This window comes from Zea mays, chromosome 5 (genome assembly GCF_902167145.1).
Source record: "Zea mays cultivar B73 chromosome 5, Zm-B73-REFERENCE-NAM-5.0, whole genome shotgun sequence".
NCBI classification, from domain to species: Eukaryota; Viridiplantae; Streptophyta; class Magnoliopsida; order Poales; family Poaceae; genus Zea; species Zea mays.
The window spans coordinates 38,618,901-38,639,596 of NC_050100.1; the positions used below are offsets into that span (position 1 = coordinate 38,618,901).

At 41.0% G+C, this 20,696-nt stretch overlaps 1 long non-coding RNA gene across 15 annotated transcripts; it reads right to left on the reverse strand.

The window, feature by feature from the left end:
- Positions 1-2,669: 2,669 nt before the first annotated feature.
- On the reverse strand, positions 2,670-12,938 carry LOC103626253 (uncharacterized). Of its 15 annotated transcripts, XR_004849402.1 has the most exons (17): positions 12,460-12,914; positions 12,004-12,330; positions 10,695-11,872; positions 10,429-10,599; positions 9,750-9,904; positions 9,191-9,265; positions 9,007-9,087; positions 6,609-6,707; positions 5,754-5,893; positions 5,312-5,396; positions 5,153-5,232; positions 4,837-5,005; positions 4,466-4,573; positions 4,271-4,388; positions 3,985-4,051; positions 3,313-3,493; positions 2,670-3,031 (listed from the first exon to the last, which is right to left on the reverse strand). It is a non-coding gene; the product is annotated as an uncharacterized lncRNA (long non-coding RNA). The 15 variants fall into 15 exon arrangements; XR_002262235.3 differs by having other exon boundaries at positions 5,312-5,662; positions 9,191-9,904; positions 12,460-12,918; XR_002262238.2 differs by having other exon boundaries at positions 9,191-9,904; positions 12,460-12,917.
- Positions 12,939-20,696: the final 7,758 nt, after the last annotated feature.

The following is a 20,696-nucleotide window of genomic DNA, read 5'->3' on the forward strand; positions in this document are numbered from 1 at the left end:
TTGGACTAGCTCTGTTGCATCCGAAGCTGCCTTCGGCCAGTAAAATCCTTGTCGAAAAACTTTTCCCAGCAAAGGCCTAGACCCAATGTGAGATCCACACAATCCTGCATGTATCTACTTCATCAGCTCTATACCTTCGGCTCTGGATAAACACTTAAGAAGTGGAGAGCAGACTCCATGCTTGTATAACTCCCTTCCTATTATTACATATGGTCTTGTTCTTGCCTCCATTCTCTTATTATAAGCTTCGTCGTATGAAAGGCAATTACCTTGGAGGAAAGATATAATCTCAGTCCTCCAATCTTCACTATGAACAGGAGATATAGTGAGCACTGCTCTTTCGAGGAGTTCCACCGAAGGTGCTCTTATTGTTTCAAAAAACACTTCCGAAGGTAGAGGCAGCCCCTGTGCCGCTGACTTGGCTAACAGATCAGCGTGCTCGTTTTCTCCTCGCGGAATATTCTTAACAGAAAACCCTTCGAATGAAGCCTCAAGCCTTCGAACTGTATCCAGGTATTTCTCAAGCTTCGGATCTCTTGCTTTGCAACTCTTGTCGACATGTCCAGAAATAACTTGAGAGTCGGTTTTAAGGATCGCCCTTCTTATCCCCATTGCCCTTAACTTCCGAAGCCCCAAAAGCAAAGCTTCGTATTCAGCAATATTATTTGTGCAGTTAAAGTCAAGCTTTACTGCATAGCATGTTCTGACTTTGGAAGGTGCAACTAAAACAGCAGCCGCACCTGCCCCGAAGGTTCCCCAAGAACCATCGCAGAACACCGTCCAAGCTTTGGTATCTTTATTTGCTTCTTCTTCTTGAGCCCCTGGCGTCCAGTCAACGATGAAGTCTGCTAGCGCCTGGGACTGAATCGAGGATCGATGCACATAATCAATGCTGAATTCGTTTAGTTCCGCAGCCCACTTTCCAATCCTTCCAGTGGCTTCTCTGTTCCTCATGATGTCCTTCAGAGGTTGTGACGAAGGAACAATTATATGGAATGCTTGAAAATAATACCGATGCTTCCTGGAGGCCATTAAGACAGCATACAACACTTTCTCCAATTCTGTATAATTTTTCTTTGATAAGTTTAGAACTTCGGAGACAAAGTATACTGGGGCTTGCTTTTTGATTTGTCCATCGAATTTTTCCTGCGCAAGCGCCGCACTTACTGCAGAGTGTGAAGCTGCCACATACAATAGTAACGGAGCCCCTAGCGCAGGTGGAGTTAATGTTGTGATATCAATCAAGTATTGCTTCAGCTCTTCAAAGGCTTTCTATTGAGTTGGGCCCATTGAAAGACTTCGGCTGACTTTACTATTTCAAAAAATGGCAAGTTTCTTTCTGCTGACCTAGATATAAATCTATTCAATGAAGCCAATCTTCCTGCCAACCGTTGAGCCCCCTTCTTTGTGCTCGGTGGTTCCATTCGAAGGATAGCTTCGATCTTGCTTGGGTTAGCTTCAATCCCCTTCGTTGAAACCAGACAACCAAGGAACTTGCCTTTCTTCACTCCAAAGACACACTTTTCAGGATTTAATTTCAGGCCAACTTGTCTGAAATTAGCAAATGTTTCTTGCAGATCAGTGGTATGATTTTCTTGCTTCGTGCTTTTTACTATGATATCATCGACATATGTTAGCACATTTCTGCCTATTTGGGAATGAAGGACTTTGGTCGTCATCCTGCTGAAACTGCCTCCAGCATTTTTGAGCCCCTCAGGCATCCGAAGATAGCAATAGGTTCCATTGGGAGTTATGAAGCTGGTCTTCGGCTCATCCTCCTTCTTCATCCATACTAGGTGAGTGCCCGTGCGTCGCAACGGGAACCTACAATACCACGATAATTATGTACAAATAGGTTTATGTCCGTGTGATGCTACGAGGAAACACGTGGAATCGTTATCTATGTGGTACCGCAAATCAAACAAAGCATAAAATTTATACACATGACACGACTCCGTAAATCAAACAACATATCATAACACGAGACTTCTCGACCTAAATTAGATATATATAAATTTTACATGATCTTAAACAACATAGTGTTTCAATCCACTCATATCATAACCACTACAAAAATTAAAAATAACCATAACAACTTTCATCAAAAGATAGATACAAGTAGACTTGCTGGTGGGTACCCAACACTCGTATCATAACCACTACATCTGAGTAGAATATGGAATACAAAAGATTACACATTCATATTTAAAATAGACATAAATATGGGATACAAATATATGATAACATCCATTCAATTAATTTTTATGCACCACGATGTATATTTTCTATTGATGTGGCCATTTACTTGACTAATGTCGTATTGACAGGCCACATATGCATGTTTGCTTTACCACCGCAATTGGCAATAGTCACCTAAACACGTCACGTAAAAATAACAAGCTCTAGCTAGATAGTATAAATTTGGTAAGAAAAGGACGTAAATGAAGCTCAAATCGAACATCATGATAGCATGCACCAGGATTTTTTCTCAGAGAGAAGAATCCTTGCTAAAAAAAGAGAGAGAACAGAACACACATGGAGACATGCATCATCCTCACCAAATTAGTGCGTCATAAAATAAAATTATTAGTATGGGGCCAGTGTGATTTTTCATACTGATAAATGATTGCTCTGTTTCCTAACTAAAAATCATCTTCGCTAGACCTATGAAGGAAAAAAGATCATTATGTAAGATACAGAAAAAATGCCCAACAATTTTTTTTACAAATGGCAATAGCTTTGACATCTGTTGTGTGCTTGTATACTTCAGTACTGGTTGTACTGAATGTGGATTCCAATCAAAAAGCTAGACAAGGGGAACCATTAGTATGGGAAAACAACAGTGTAGAGTCCTAATAATAGTGCATTCCAAACTAACAGAAACATATCAACAGACATCTTACTCCTTTCTCATTGCCTCTGGATGCAAGCTAGCAATTGTCATAAGACCACTTGAGTCCACAAACCTTGAAGATGTGTGAGATTACGCGACACACATGTGGAAACTTGGACAACCACTAACATTTATAATCTGTTAAGAAAAAATAGAATAAGATATATGTAATCTATTGCAGATAAGCGCATGTAACCAACACAGACCACATGCAATAGATTAGTCGATATAGGAAAAAACATCAAAGTTGCACGCATCATCTTGGAAGGAGCTCACTAATCTGCTAAGTAAGAAATTCTGAAACTTGTGTAGTATCATTTCATTGAAAACTTATAAAGGTACAACCGTACATGCATGCTTTCTAGGCCTCGGACACAATCTTACATACTGAAATCTATCAAACAACACAAAATACTCACCATAGTGCCTTCCAAATAAGATTGTTAAAGTGGCTTCTTGAATTAGATCAATAGTGATGCTAAAGTTCTCCATATGTATATCCTTAACAGCTGGCCCACCATCATTACCGTGATTTACATAAACAGGAGGCATTGCAACGCTAACTGCCTCCATCTCCGCGACATGCAATTGATATTGAACCTATACCACCAATACATAATAAAAGAATAGCATATCAGGAAAGAAGACTTGCGCCTGCAAGTAAAAAACATGTGTATACAACTGATAATTGCATCATGTGGATATCTAAGTGGAGCCATCTGTATAATAGCTTACTTCAGCCTATGAACCTACTACCAAAAGAGTAGTCTGTCATTCAACCAAAATTAACACAATTATAGTATATTAAGACTAATTAGGTCATTCTAGTTAGCCAACAATAGTGCCATTTCTCTTCGTAGACCATATTTAGGAGCCCTTTGGTTCAACTTTTTAAGCTAGCTTCATTGTTAAAAATTTGAAATCTCAACTAAAGAGGTATCCACAACAGTAAATTTAGTCATACATGATAAATTTACTGGAAAACATAAGGTTCTTTTGAAAAAAGGCTCATAAAGGGCAAGAGTGCAGCACAGTTAAAAAAGGCTCTACTAAATGCCTTTACATATTGTAAAGGATAAATCTGAATATACCTTATCATCACGCATAAGTGATGCTTCATGCTTGAGCCTGCACCAAACCATCATTTAGTGCTTTGTCCTAGTCAAATGCAAATTAAACCAATTGGAATTTGTAAAGAGCGAGGCACTGCAAATGACATCTCTATTAGCTAATTCTTGTATCAAACGTTAAATGTGCTTACAAAAGGAAGAACAGTAGTGAAATCAAGTAGAAAAATAATAAACCTTGCTCATCTCCAGGGCAAACTGGATATTACTAATAAAGAAGTGTTATGAATTTCTGGTGCTATGAGCTTACATGGAGGTCGCCTGGTTCTGAATTTCTTGTTGCTGCCTTGCCACATCTTCACATGCCCACTATATGTTAGCTTGGGACTGTTGTAGCCACCATATACGATGCCTGTTGTTGAAGAACTCTACAGAAATGTTCCATCAGTAAACCACGAGATGCAGATTTTTTTATGGGTAGCAGTGAGGTTTAGACATACAGTACCATAGGACTGGTCGTTGACGAACACATGTATGGACTGGCTAGCAGAGTAGATGATCAACTGCGGTCACTGCCCAGACTTAGAATTGCTCATTCGAGTTGATGGTCATGCTGCATTGAAACATTTAGAGGTCAGCACGCAGAGACTATCTAATTGTCTGGTTCATTAGAGACATAGTCAAGTGGAGGAGGATCTGGGTGAACTGTTACTCGTTAGCATACACCCAAATATAATCCCTATTCCATAGCAAATAAGAGGTTGAGTTATTGGAATACTTCTAAAGATACTTTGTTATGGTAGTTGAACAGGAATGACGCTGCTCAAACTGAATATGTATACATTGAAATTAAAGTGAGAACACAACTGCACTCACTCCATGAGTAGCTAGTTTGAACTCGATACATTTTTGACAGAATTTGGATGACCTTCTCGTATTTTCTGATGGATTGGATTGTGTGGTTGACAGAGATCAGCGCCAGCTCGGTTTGCTTGATGGCCTTGTGCAGGTCCCTTAGGAGACCCATTTCGGCTGCCTCAGCGGACTGGAACATGCCATGGTTTTCAGAGTTTTGGTTACATATAGACCATCACACATCTAGAACAATCTACTGCATCAATTCTAGTACACTTCTCTTCCTCTTATTAACTGTGAGTGACATACAGAAACTGAAACAATCATGGCGACCTACCGTATTCGTCGATCGGCGCATTAGCCAGTGGCGATGAACGACCCACCGAAGGTCTTGTCGAAGTTGGTGCCTCCATGGTACTGAAGGAACAAAACACATGTTAAACATCACTATCCTTTTATTAGAAATCAAACATCCTACTCACGTGAATTGACTGACCCATATGGCAGCTTCGCTGGAGCTAGCTAGTGAATTACTATTGTTGTAGCCCTTTAGGCATTTCATCGAGCACCTGGGATGCAGCCTGTAGCACTTGGACAGAGATCGATCAAGTATTTTAAATGCACACCAATATCAAGATAATGATGAAACCCAATGAATTGTGCAGGTAACCAGGCATATTAATAACAAGAAAATTAGAAAAAAGGAATGTCAACTTGATATGGTTCATATGCCAGAGATAATTCCTTAGGGCTAATGGTTTTTACCTTTAAGGCCTCTAGGGAGCAAATCATAAGCAACAATTGATGCCACCGTAGGTAGCTCCTCAACATGTAAACACTAAATAATCTAACGGACCACATATTTGAATATTTGGCACATAAGTACACATCAACAGTTTAACAAACATGTTGTAGCAAGCACGGGAAAACAATGGTACCTTTCCAATTGGCTTTTTATGTGGAGCAGCAAATCAGAACAATGGCAATAAAAACCCTCCTAAATCAGTCTGCACCAATAACCCATTCAGAAAAAAGGGTTGATGGCTTCTTGCACCGTCACCTTCCCTTCAGCAATGTCCTAGACATGGAGAAAAGAAAAACAGTTAAAAATGCATAGAACAATATCTAGCATACACATATGTTTGCAATCTCAAAAAATTTACATATGGAATCTAATTGCAACATGGCAATATCATGTTGAGTTGTGAACTCCGTGTTCCAAAGTTTCTATCTAAAAACCTCCAGGAGCCATACAACAAGCTCCATAGATTTTTTTCAATATCAAAATATTTGAAAGATAGCAAGCATGTACCTAGCAAACTAACTTCTGCAGCAACCGTACAAAACATGTTCCCTAAATTTCTAGAAATGAAGAAAGCAATAGAAAAAGATTTCTGGGAGGGCAAATTCACAAATCTGGTACATTGACAGTTGTTTTTAAGCATCTCTAGAATTGAAGCTTGCCTTCTAGATGGGTTGTTCTTTTTCTTTGTCTGCCTTAAGTTTCAGTATGTGCATTGACACAAATTTAGTTTGACATTGATAGCTGCTACTGGATGAAAAGATGTCATTGCCTTTTTTCATACAGACTTTACACTATTTTTTCCTTGGAGGTTAATTCAAATCCAGTACAATGCATGACTTTCCACATATAGTTAACCATTTGAATCAAATCAACAAAATCAACAAAATGAGTAGAGAATACCTCACAAGAATTACAGTTCTTTCTCAGACATGGCATGATAATGATTAATTAAAGCTTGGATCTTTTTCTACAATAGGCACAAACTCACCTCTAGAGCAAGGTCAAAACGAGAACCAGCTGAGCACTCCTCCGTGAGGCCGGTGCGCCTGGCATTGCTCTAGCGAAGCAAGATGGTATAGGGATGGAACTGGCAAAGCAAAAGCACTCGTGATGGTCAAATCTCTGAAGCAACATGACAAATAAGTGATTTTTTGAGACTGGAACTGCTAGGTATGCAATATCTCCAATGAAATCTCCCAAAATTATCAATTCACCAGCACAAAAACCACAAAAACAAGCTACCTTAATGAAAATGTACATACATATTGTCTTAATAATCAAAAGGTGAACTCACGCAGGAACAACACCCCAAAATTCAGTGCCTTGTTCAGGATAAATGAATGTCGTGAGGCTAAGGGCTTTTGACAATACATTTTCACTATACAAGAAAATGAGAGAACCAACTCTTTCATAATGGGGCCAAGGGCTGTATGCATAGAACTAACAAAGTAAACCATTTCACGGTACCGTCTTAGGCTAGGCCTATGCAAAGATGAAGACTCTTACCAATCAAGTCCACAGAAAGCATGTGGATAGATCATGGTCGACTAACAAAGAAACAGAACATAACTTTTTTATAGATTCCAGTCACTTATGTTTAAGTGTATAAAACCATAACTAAACATATCTGTAGCTGATAAGAAAAACATATAGTATTGAGACCGCTGTCCAATCCTTGAAGCCAAAGCTATAGTGTCAAGTAAAAAAATATGATCACACAATTTTAGTGAGAAAGGAATAATATCGAGTAAAAATACTATCATGTAACTTTAATGGAAAAGCAATAATATCAAGTAAAAAGTATAGGTACAAAATTATTCTATCACATAATAGCTTGTTTACTCGTTAATAAGCCATAAGACAAAGAACTTGTGGACTAAGCTTGCTGTGGAGATCGATAGTCCACAAGCTATGTATCTGGACCGGTTAGCCGATCCACCCAATAGCACTTGTGTGCAAGTAATCCACTCAAAGTCAGATATATGTTGCAACAGGTGGCTACCAGATAGGAGCAACAGCAACTGAAGCAAAAAACACTAATGGCATGACATGCTCAACCAATGCACTATGAGTTTAAGGGAAATGTCCTAGAGATAGGTGGCCTAGAAAATTTATACATAGGTCACCAGTCTTCCCCAAATGGGAGATCCATCAAAGTAGCAGATCATGGGAACAATTCAAATGAATCAATGATGGAAAAAATTAGAGGGGTCAACTGTTCGAGATGCAGATCTAATTGGTTCAATGACCAAAAAATGGAAACCCAACAGGCAACAAGAGCTGCAGAAGATACCCCTAATTTATCTTCCAAAGTGCTAGAAGGGAAAGGTAAGAATTACCGACATGATAATTATGTTTTGCCATCACTTGAGTCGAGTTTGAAGAGGTCGAGATCATGTGGAGATGGTGCCAACAATAATACAATCAAAGACGAACAATGGAATTGTGTATTAAGACGATCAAATCTGTCGGCTCTTATAAGGTGCAAAACATGGTATCAGTGTCATTAGCGAGTTATGAAAGCAAAAGTATGATACGTACTAATAATTACCACTTTTATTGCAAGGTACCATACATCTGTGATTTCCAATCAAGGTGGGATGGGATTGGTAGGTAGCTATTCACCGCATGATAACAACTCGGAGGCTATGAAAACAGATTCTATTTATAGCATGAAGTCAAATTCAGATGCCGCACCAAATAAAACAAGGCTATGAATATTTTAATAATTAGCGAGTTGTTTCTAAAGATATCTAACATACATATTTAGTTGACACATCTATTGGAGGTTCTTGGTACAGCCAAGAGCAAATTTACGTGCAGTGGAAAGAACTGAAATTTGAGCATTCTATGTCAGTTGTAACTCAAGTTTGGGACAACCTCAATATTGTTGTAAAATAAAAAGATGCAAAAGTTGAGGCAAAATCTGCAGTATTCGTTATTTGCAAGAAGGCCCCGTGAACATTTTTTCCTAATAAAAGTTGATAATTAACCTTAACAAATAGGTTTGATGCTGCCAACTTTTTCAAACAGATTATTTTTACCAAGCGTTGTCTTGCCAACTTTTTCAAACAGATTATTTTTACCAAGCGTTGTCTAATCATGATAGGTTTGATATCAACCATGTTTAGACTTCATAATGGATCAAAACAAAGAAAAATAAGCGACAAATTTTTTATTGCGCAATCTAATGTGAATGTTCTCGATACAGAACATGAATATAATGGTAAATAACACGATATTACCATGACTAATCAAATTGATTTGGCCCATCTAGGGTTGAATTGTTTGGTCAAGATGGACTGCTTTCATATTCTAGATTGGTATGCATATTCACAAAAGAATCTATTTCTAATAAAAAAACTTTTTGAAACCCAACTATTTACCTCATCCTAGTCTCCAAGCTGCGTATATATATTCATGTTGATGTTTGGATTCCTTAATTTGAGCAATTGTAAATTTTCTCCCTACACAACAAGAATTAGGTAAGCATATCAATGAAGTGAACTAATAATTCACAAAAGAAATTTATTTCTAATAAAAAAAGCTTTCCAAAACCCAACTATTTACCTTCCAGGTTCAAGTCTGGATTCTCAAAATTTTTGAGAGAGCAAGTCCAACTCCAACCCTCTCAGCTTTAGACAGCTAAATCCTCAAAAACCATATATTATCCATAATAATAATGGTGTTTCTAAACATGTGATCCACAGTGGGCAGATTTGCATAAACCCTAGATTAATCCTAACGGTACAAGCATTTCTAAGCATGGAATCCACCATTGGTAGATTGTTTGCTGATCCTAACAAGCAAATTATCATAAAGTTTGTTAGGATCTGAGCAATACAAAAATCAGCTAAAACAATAGTTCTAAACATCCTGTCAGCTCCACGGTAAAAATGGAAGAAAGGACTTTGACATTCAGTCGTTTGCACATAGGTTTTTGTTTTCATCAAAAATCACTTTTTAGAAACAATATATCTAGCCTGTTGTCGGGATCAAATATTAGATGGTGTTGTAAGTTGGATATTAAGACAAGCTGAAAATCTCAACGGGCAAACCAAGTGCTATCAAAGGCGATTGTGTATTTACACAGACAATAAGCAACAAAAGATAAACTATCTGAACATACCCATGAAGTTGTCTCCTTATGCGCTTCTCGATCTGCTTATCATGTTTGGTTACAGGAGCCCGAGTGAACAACTCTGCTTCCTGCTTCTCTTGCTCTTCTCTCTGTCGCATGTACCTCCCAAATTCCCTGCTTTCATCGCCCACTGTTTCCTTCCACTGTAAGTTCCAGAAAGATCATTTAGCATGAAAATAAACAACACATAACTTGCTTACTCTGTATCCAAGACAGCCTACTAATAAATTCAGAGCAAAAGTTGAGCAAACCTCTTTAGGTCTGTCCGCATCATCATCGATTATCTCTTTAATATAAGGGTTTTCTATTGCCACTGGGCAAACATCATTTGACAGATTATAAGAGATCATGAAGAAATATTTGATTTCATAACAGCAAAAGAACATGTCATCTCAGAGCAGAGAGGTTAGTACCAGGAAATATTTGAAGTTCGTACATGTATATTTGTCATTTGCTTTATAGAATTCCTATAACTGAGCCTACACACTTTGTACAGAGATAACATTTAATTTGGACACTTCAACAATGGAAGCATATATTTCAGTAATACTCCACGAAAGAGAAACAAAAATCGAATACAGTTGTTCCCCCATGTATTCTTGGTTTCGATATTGGACAATCTCATATAAACGCATTGTCATGAATTTTCCTTTTTGTCAATACCTACGTAGAGACTTGGCCTATGAAGACTCTTGAAGGGTGCATTTACAGCTTCTAGCCTTCAGCTCGCCCTTGTCCTAGTCCCAGCTTCACAGCCGACCTCCACATACAGGCTCGACAAAGCTCACTTCACTCACGTCCCGCCGCCGCGGCCTTGACCCTCCTCACCACCTCCTTCCTGCACCGGTCGAGACAAAGAATTAGATCACAGTTCATACCAATGGAAGATTGATTCACATATTGTACAGCAGATGAAACGCCTGATGGTCGTACCGCAGCTGCTGCCTGTCGAAGGAGGAGGCGGAGAGGAGGCCCCTGTTCTCCTCGGCGTGCCTGATGATATCTTATTGCAATCAGCTAGTTATAATTAAAGTAAGAACATAAAACTTCAGAAAATTAGTTAAGCTGGTACCAAAACCCTGCTTCTAAGATCAAGATCATAAAAAAACAAAATGTAAAAGCAAAAGAAGACTTCTAATATCAAACTTGACTGGAAGCTCTAGCTTCTAAATAATCAACTGTAATCAGACAAACAGACTTCTAATATCAGACTTCTAATATCAGCTCTAGCTTCTTTATAATCAACTACAATCAGACAAACAGACTTCTAATATCAGACTTCTAATATCAAATGCAGTCTAACTTCATTCTCCAGTACATCATAACTGGAACTGTTAGCCCATAAATTCTGGAACTGTTAGCCCATAAAGTATCATCAACTTATTTGATATAGCATACTTTCTATTTGAAATACTGGAACTGTTAGCCCATAAATTCAAATCAGTAGTTCCTAAGCATGTCTGAGATTCAAATGTCAAAATACATCATAACAAAACAAACTTGCGAACTATGGAGCACTCAAACAAGTACCAAACATGGTTATAAAAAGAACGATACAATTCTGGGTTAGATTTGTGGATGACTTAGCATATGTACCAGTACAGGTCCAGGAAACCAACACCAACAACACAAAAGGATTTTCTGAGAAGGTGCATGGACATTGATATGAATAATCCTTTTATTCATTGATCTGGCAAAATGGAAGATGAGTTTTCAAGCATCATCACACTAAGTTATTTAGATAAACATGAAGTCAAGCCTATCATAGTATAATAGGTTATTAATTTTCAAAATACGATAAATACTAAATGCATATCGTAACTGAGGGAAACTCATAATTTTTGCGATGTAAAGCTCTATGTATAACAATGTACATCATAAATGCTTTACTAACTGGTATGCATTACCAAATCTAACATAGATCATAAGGAAGCTAGAATCGACTTGTCAAAACATCCAACAAATGAGCCAGCATAATTGGTCCAACTCGACCAACAACCACATGATCCTATAGTTACCGAATACCGACAAAATTTTTCGGTTCAATGGCCTATGTATGAAGGAATAGGCCATTGAAATCTTAGCTTGCTTAGCAGTCCCGTTCTTGCAATCTACAGGCGTCAAAATCGAATAGAAAGAAAGTGAGCGGAGATGAAATCAAAGGGAACAAAGGGATCAAGAACACGGGAAGACTTGAGATCTGAGGATGAAGTAGTGGCCGGTACATCACATTTACATTTACCTCATTGTACAGCTAGAAGATCAGTAAGCTCCGCATTGTACAGCTCAAGAAAAGAAACCTTCATGCTATACTCTACACTCTGTGCCTCGAGAATGTCAAATATGATGTACTCTGCTTCATGTCATCCTCGTAGTCGCTGAGGTTGAAGTTGATGTCGGCGTCCACGCCGCGGAACTTGATCGCCGCCCGGTCGTACGCCCTGCGAGTTCCAGGAGCGAGAGACTCGTTAATCAATCAATCAATCCGGTCAGAGACTCACATGACGAAGAATTCTAGGGGTCCAGTCCAGTGCGTGTCTTGTAGCGGCGTTAGCGGTGTCGAATCCACCTGCGTGTATCGGCCAGCAGCCAGACCACCACTGAATCGGTTAGCTAATATGCCATTCGAGATGGGATGGGATGAGGAACTAAAAGGGGAAAATCTTTGGGGACGCAAAATAGATCTGCTCTAGCTCACCTAGATACCTGCTTGCCGCAATCCCTGCGTCGCGGGAGAAGAAAAGGAGGACGGAGAGTTTGTGTCAGAAATTAATGAGGGTCGGAAGCAATCGGTGACAGAAATAAGGATCATGGCGGCGATGGGGCTGTGGTGCGCCATGTGGGTGCGGCACGATCCTAGGGCCCGGCGCCTGTTGCTGCTGTCGGTCGGCGCGGAAGAAGCCGAGATCGGCCCAATGCCTCGGCGCTGGGGCCGGCGAGCCGGCGCCGGCCGGGAACAGCTCGCGGGTCACGAGCTGCTGCTGGTGGCAGTGGCAAGGAGGAGGCGACGGCGTGGCATCCTCGTCCTCATCCGTGCCGGCCGTGTCGCTGTCGCTCCGAATGAGGATGCTGAACTCTAGCCCGACCGGCGTTGAGGGCAAGGAGAGGGTTTCGGGGGAGGAGATGGGAGGTCGGGGGCAACGGTTTCCAAAGGGTTTCGGGGCGCGATAGGAGCGGGATCAGTGTGCGCCTGTGCGGGATCGAGGAGCTAGACTGAAACGTAGGATCGGACGACTGAGATTATAGAATTGTAGAACGGATGGTTGAGATCGTAGAATGGCAGAACGATAAAATGCAGGCTACCTTTAGAGCCTTAATAAGTAGTATAGATGCGTTAGGAATTAGGATGTTCAATTACATTCTATTAACAAATAATGATCAAAGCTATGTTTTGGAGACCATGTCGTTCTCCAAAACTCCAATTATTTGCAAACCTTGGGACAAATATTTTCATGGTGAACCAGTAAGCATAATAATGTCCTTCAGCACTGTGGGAAAGGACTATACACAGTTCATCAAATCATACTTGAGCTCCAACTAAATAAATGCAAATGGAAATATGAAGTGCTTGAGACCACAAGAAATGAAGTCATTTGGAACCATTGACTAATAGAAGAACGCATGATCCATTGGTGAAGCTCAGTAAGGAAAGTTGACATTGGCAATTTCAACCCCGTAGTTGCCAACTTGCCATTTACAGATTATGCATGCAAGGTTTAAGGCAAATAGCCACATGTTTCCTTTAAGAGCCACAAGGATTCACCCAATACGCGATGACACTGCATAAAGTTGAATATGAATATACTAAATAGAATTTAAGAGTTATCGCTTGCTTGCGCTAGCAAACCTCAAGATGCTGAGCTGCCTCACTGGTGAGTCCAACAGTAACTGCTGCAAGACCAATCAACCCACCCTGCTAACATCAAAATGCCACAGAACTCAACAAATCTGACCTCATAAGAACAGAGACATGAAGTACTGCAGTCTATGCAAACCTTCCGATGGTTCGTTTGTGGCGAGTATGTGAAATTGTTGGTGAGCAGCGAGATAACTGCTGATATCCTCTCATGCTCCCCAGCCATTGCAAGCTGCTTCACAATCCCCTCAATCTGTACAAAGGCCACAGCAACAAAAAAAACAATCATCTCAAATCCCTGCCGATTTCTCTAAGACCAAAGCCCGCGAGGAATTGAATCCCTCACCTCGAGCGCGGCGTTTTTCCTTTTCTCGTAGAGCTTGTCAGAAAGGTTCCGAAGCACGGCACCCGGGATGGTGGATAGTGCGTCTGCGGCCATCGCCGGAGAATCCACCCAGGAGATCCCCTGCCCCGCCGCTGCTACAGCCTCCCGATCTCTGGCGATCGCCGCATCGGCCGCACCCACCGACCCACGACTCCCGCAGCCGCGACAACCCTAACCCGACAGACCAAGATTTGGTAGAATAGGTGTCGGTGGCCTCGGACGTGCAGTGGTAGAGGCTTCTACGGTGGCGGCGACGGAAGAGAAGGGGGAGCGAGCAGTGTCTGCGGGCGCGATGTCTGTGTGCTGGGGCTCGAGTTCCGAGGAACCCTAGCCGCCGCGCGATGGCGTCTTACAGGCCGTACGCACCGCCGCCTCAGCAGGGCGGCTACCCGCAGCAGATGTGGCGTCCTCATCCTCGTCCGCGCCGGCCACGTCGCTGTCGCTCCGGATGAAGATGCTGAACTCCAGCACGGCCGACGTTGAGGGCAAGGAGAGGGTTTCGGGGGAGGAGATGGGAGGTCGGGGGCGACGGTTTCCAGAGGGTTTCGGGGTGCGATAGGAGCGGGATCGGTGTGCGCCTGTGCGGGATCGGGGAGCTAGACTGAAACGTAGGATCGGACGACTGGGATTATAGAATTGTAGAACGGATGGTTGAGATTGTATAATGGCAGAACGAGAAAAGGCAGGCTACCTTTAGAGCCTTAATAAGTAGTATAGATTTGATGATATCTTGAGTAGCAATCCAGAAGACTCATAAGTTCTGACGAAGCTGCTACATCCACAAGAGAGTCTATCCTTGGTAATGGGAATTCGTCCTTCGGACATGCCTTGTTGAGATCCGTGAAATCAATACACATTCTCCATTTTCCATTGGCCTTCTTCACCATAACAGTATTGGCTAGCCACTCTAGATATTTTACTTCTCTGATGACACCAGCACTGAGAAGTCTTTTTACTTCATTCCGAGCTCCTTCGACTTTATCATCGGACATCTTCTGAAGCCTTTGCTTTCTGGGCCTGAAGGATGGATCGACATTGAGTGAATGTTCAATGACATCTCTGTTGACACCACAGAGATCGTTGGCTAACCATGCAAAAACATCTTTGTTGTTGAATAAAAACCTTATCAATGTTTTCTCCTACTCTTCAGATAATTGGGACCCCAGCAATACCTTCTGCTCAGCTATGTCCTCACACAGAAGCATGGGCTTCGGCTAATCAGCTGAAGCAGCCTTCTCTCTTCTGTATTTGTACTGCTCACAAGCTTCAGCTCCATCTATATTGTGGATGGCTTTTGAGTCTGTCCAATTTCCCTCAGCCTTTCTGGTGGCTTCCTGACTTCCATGAATAGCAATATGCCCTTGCTCCGAAGGTATCTTCATGCATAGATATGCTGGATGAAGAATTGCTTAGAAAGCATTAAGTGTCCCTCGACCAATGATTGCATTGTAGGGATATTCCATGTCAACAATATCAAACACAACCTGCTCAGTCCTTGTATTGTGGACAAATCTGAAGGTCACTGGCATTGTGATCTTTCCAAGTGCTACAATCTGCCTTCCTCCAAAGCCACAAACAGGGTGTGTAGCATCATGAATCTTGTCATCTGGCTCTTGCATCTGTCTGAAGGCCTTAGCAAATATGATATCAGTTGCACTGCCTGTATCAACCAAAACATTGTGGACCAAAAATCCCTTGATGACACAAGATATGAGCATAGCATCATTAAGAGGATAATCCTTGAGCTGAAGGTCCTCCTGGGAGAAGGTGATTGGGATGTGGGACCATTTTGTCTTGATGAAGGGTCCCTGCACCCCAACATGATGTACTCTTCTCTGAGCCTCCTTCTTCTGCTTCTTGTTAGCTGGCTCTGAGCATAAACCGCCTGTTATCGGGAGCACTAGCTTTGTAGCCGAAGCAGCTTCAGCTTGCTTATTGGACGAAGCCATCAGCTCAATCAATGGAAATGAGTTCACCGGAGGTGGGCGCCAATGTTGGGGACTTGTTCTCAAATGCTATGAATTAAGAACAAGGCAACATAAAAGGGTTAATAGTTAGAACCCTTCGTTATGAGGACCTAATTAAGTCATTTTAATATTATTATAAAAATCTTACTGTGAATAGAAAAATATCTATGTTGCACAAAAATATATAAGATTAATTAATGTCTAAATCACGTTTTATGCAAAGATAATCATGTAATTATTTATCTAAATGTTTTTGTTACTAAAAAGGTGATCTACTATTTTCACTTACTAGTTTAGAAAATCCACACGTGAATTGATTATAAACATATTTAATTTGCAGGCACACAATAATGGTTGTAAAATGATATTTCTATATGATTAGTACATGATTATGAAGTTAATAATACATATCTATATTTAATTTGAGCTAGAAATATTTATTTATTGAGAAATCTCTTACAGTGTGACGGCGTGCTCGGGCGAGACGAGAACGGCGGGGGTCGGTCGGGACAGACGAGGGTGGCTTGGCCGAAGCGGACGAGGAGAGCACGGTCTAGGCCAACAGCGGCAGAGGCTCGGGCGAGGCGCGAACAGCTAGGCTCAGGCAAGGCACAAACAACAGAGCGCGGGCAAGGCATGGCCGAGGTAGGGGCTCGGCGAGCTTGGCGCGACTTCGACGGTGCAGGGAAGCTGGCACTGGTGGTGGCTTCTGTCGTGGATCTCCAGCTGCGAGGACTCGGTCGCTAGGCACGAAGGCGAGGTCGCGGCAACGGCGAGCGGAGGTGCTGGGACCAGGGCATGGTGTGACAACAACAGGACAAGCAGTGCTGAGCACTAGTGACGTCACGGCCACAAAGTCTTTGATGAGGCTTCGGTGGCGAGCAGATCAGGCAACTAGCAAGCAGCGCGATGGAGTAGTAGAGGCAAATAGAGAAGCAAGCGAGTGAACAGTGGAGGAGAAAGGAGCACGGCCGATATATCTTTATATAGCCAGAGAAGGGAAGGCAGCTCCTAAAGAGGATGCGCTTTAATTTCTACAAGAAACAGCAGCATAAATTACCATCAACAATGACGTAAACACTGCGAGAAACGGCTGAGAGCAATTGCTGTGGAGGAGGGGAGAAGAGAAAACGCCATGGAGAGAAGCTCGGCGCGGTGGTGCGCGCGGCTAGTGGGGAGAAGAGCCGTCGCGGCGCGCGCGTGCTCTAGTGAGCAGGTGAACGGGCTGGCGGTGCGTGCGGCCAGAAAGTGTGGCTGGCGACGGTTGATACGCACAAACGACCATGACTAGAAAGTGTAGGTCTCTATTATTCTACAAATCGTGAGAAAGGAGAGGAACATGTGCCAACCTGTTAGAGAGAAAGGAAGAGGCAGGCAAACGGTTGAGCTAGTGCCAGAAATGGCTGAACGCACACGGCTTTGTTTTTTTTCTTTTAGGTGGCCGACGCTAGAGTTTGGATTTCTTTTCAAATTTCCAAATCTTTCCATTAATATATACATATATACTTCAAACAAAAATTAAATAAATTTCAGAGATAATATTAACACAAATAGAATACACATTTTTACTAGACAAAAAATTATTTAGTGATCGATTATATATATATAAAATAAATTCATACCAAGAAATAAATCCAAATAAACATTTCTATATTGGAATAAAGACAAGAACATAATTAGCGTGAGCTGCTACAAGTTAAAAAAATAGTTTCACAAATCATTTATCATTATAACAAATAAGTTTTTTCTCATAGAATCGAATCTCAAAAATTGGGGTTGAAATTCAAACCAAACAAGATTTATGCTTCAGCATGAATGCATTAAACACTTGGCAAAATTTATTTATTTAAGAATCATTCCATTCATTTTGATCACCATTTCATTATTTAACATAAATATTTTTCTTTATATTGAAAACTAATAAATTCAAATAGGTTGCTTTTATGTGACGGATTTAGGGTGTTACAGATGCTCTGCTTTTATTCTCTAACAACTGTCACATATAGCCACGTGCTCTACAGTCTCCCTTTTCATTCCGTTCCACCAGAATTTCTTCTTCGGATCCTAATACATCTTCTCACTTCTAGGATATATGGAATAGGCTGTCTCATGAGCTTCCTTGAGAATCAACTCCGGAATGGATTGAACATTGGGAACACACAGGCGGTCCTTGAACCATATCACACCTTCTACATCTTCCTGAAAATCCTTGCCTCTTCCTTCTAGAATCAGCTGCCGGATTTCATTGATCTTTTCATCGTTCTTTTGTGTTTCTTTGATTTCTCGCTCTAAGTTGGGTTCTAATTCGATTGTTACTCCTCGTGTGTTGTTCAAAAATCCGAGGCTAAGTCTGTCAAATTCTTTAGCCAACTCATAAGGCATCGGGTGAACGACCATCATGTTGACTTGACTTTTTCTGCTTAAAGTATATACCACCACGTTCGCTTTGCCTAGATGGTAGTGAATTTCCAATTCATAGTCTTTGATCAGCTCTAACCATCTTCACTGCCTCATATTTAGCTCCGACTGGGTGAATATGTACTTTAGACTCTTGTGGTCTGTATAAACATCGCAAACTCTTCAGTGCATCCATGTCTTCAGTGCATGAACCACTGCTGCAAACTCTAGGTCATGGATTGGATAATTCTTCTCATGAACCTTCAGCTGTCAGGACGAGTATGCCACAACTCTTCCCTCTTACATCAATACACATCCCAAGCTGGTGTAGGAAGCATCGCAATACACTGATAAGGGCTTGTGCACATTAGGCAGAATTAAGACAGGCGTTGTAGTCAACTTCTCTTGCAGCGCTTTAAAGGCCTCTTGGCACTTTTGGGTCCGCTTGAACTCAACTTTATTTGCTAGCAAAGCTATAACACCCCTGGTGTTTAGCATACTCATTCATGGCATGTGCATCATGAAGGATTTATCATGAGCATCATCAATCATATTATCACTTACATCAAAATCTTAAATTGCCACTAATAGTTGAGAAGTGAACCCTTGCTTGCACCATTTGAAAACCTAGTTCTCTTAGACAAAGATTATCGTAGAGTGCTAGAGTGTGAGTAATTTCACTTATATAATTTGGATTGATAATGGTTGATCTTTCAACTCTTGAGTTTAGGTAATGGTAGTTTCTTAAACTATATGTGATGATGTGATTTAGTGATTGTTGTGCTTGATGAATGAAGTTTCTTCAAAAACCAAAAACTTAGGAGGTAAGCATTTGGCGTATGAAACTATTGATTATAAGAATTCAAATCCCAAAGGAAATGAAGCTTAACCAAGAATGAAAAAGATGGGAAATGGTTTCAGAAATGGGGACAACCCTAATTTTTCTAAGTTTGATCGTGTACCTCTTTTCAAACTTCAACACGTTCAAATAGAAATAATCTTCAAATCACATTGCCCCAATTACAAAAGTTGTAGATAATTACTTAGGGCAGGCCCTATAAAAAGTTGGTAAACTTTTGAATCCGTTTGACATGTCTTGACACAGTTAGGCGGTCGATCTTTAGGATCTTTGGGTGTAGCATTAGGACATTCACGTCCTTGATGAGGATGTTATAGATGAATATGTTTATAACACTATTAGGCACATGCCCTCAGACAAGGCACCTGGGCTGGATGGCTTCACCGTGTGCTCATGAGGGATTCCTCATTGCTAGAAGAAGTATAATTGAGAGTGTCACATGTAAATACATTCTTCTCCTTGGCCATGAGGCATGTATACCACTCGTTGGGGAAGAGAGAAGACTTGTTGAATGTGCAGGCGGCGAGTACCTCCTTGCTGTTCGTCACTTTGAGAGCCGGTAGCCACAATTTGTGCCACCTTGTCAGGGAGCACCTCCTTGCTATTCATCACTTTGAGAGCGATGTGTTGTGGTTTGTTGTTGTAGTGGTGAGGAAGAAGCCCATTGGTGATGTAGTCGATGTACCTTGCCTCCTTGGCCATCATACGCCTGCTTAGAAATCTTCCAAGAATCTCCTCGGGCATCATCTTGGTGTACCTGAGGTTCTCACGAATTAAGTTCACAAGGTTAGGATCAAGAACGATAAATGACCTTAACATTAGGCACACGATGTCGAGATCAGTCTGTCTTGTGTTTTTGTAGTTGAGGATTTGGTTTACCAAGGTCATGAGCCTCATGTACATTTCTATTGGCTATTCACCTCTCTTCATGGTGAACCTACCAAGTTTGCCTTCAATGAGCTCCATCTTGTTGATCATCGTCATGTAATTGCCCTCATGAGAGATCTTCAATGTGTTCCAAATTTATTTTGCATTGTTTAGACCACTCACTTCGTTATATTCTTCCCTGCATAAAGAGGCTAACAACATAGTAGTAGCTTGGGTATTTTTATGAAACATCTCTTGAAAGTACATAGCATTATGGATTTCATCATCGTTACCTAAAACATGCATTCCATTTTCTACTATGTCACAAATAATAGGATGAAGAGAAAACAAATTGCTACGCATTTTATGGCTCTACCAAGAATAATCCTCCCCATCAAAATGAGGAGGCTTGCCTAGAGGGATAGAGAGCAAATGCGCATTTGAATGGTAAGGAATGCAAGGATAATTAAAAGACGTTTTAGAGTAATCATGTTTAACTGTCTTTTTCTTTGAAGAGGAGGAGTCTTCGGTGTCCTTGTGCGAAGAAGATGAATAGTCGTTGTCGTAGTAGACGATCTTCTTGATCCTCTTCTTCTTCTTGCCT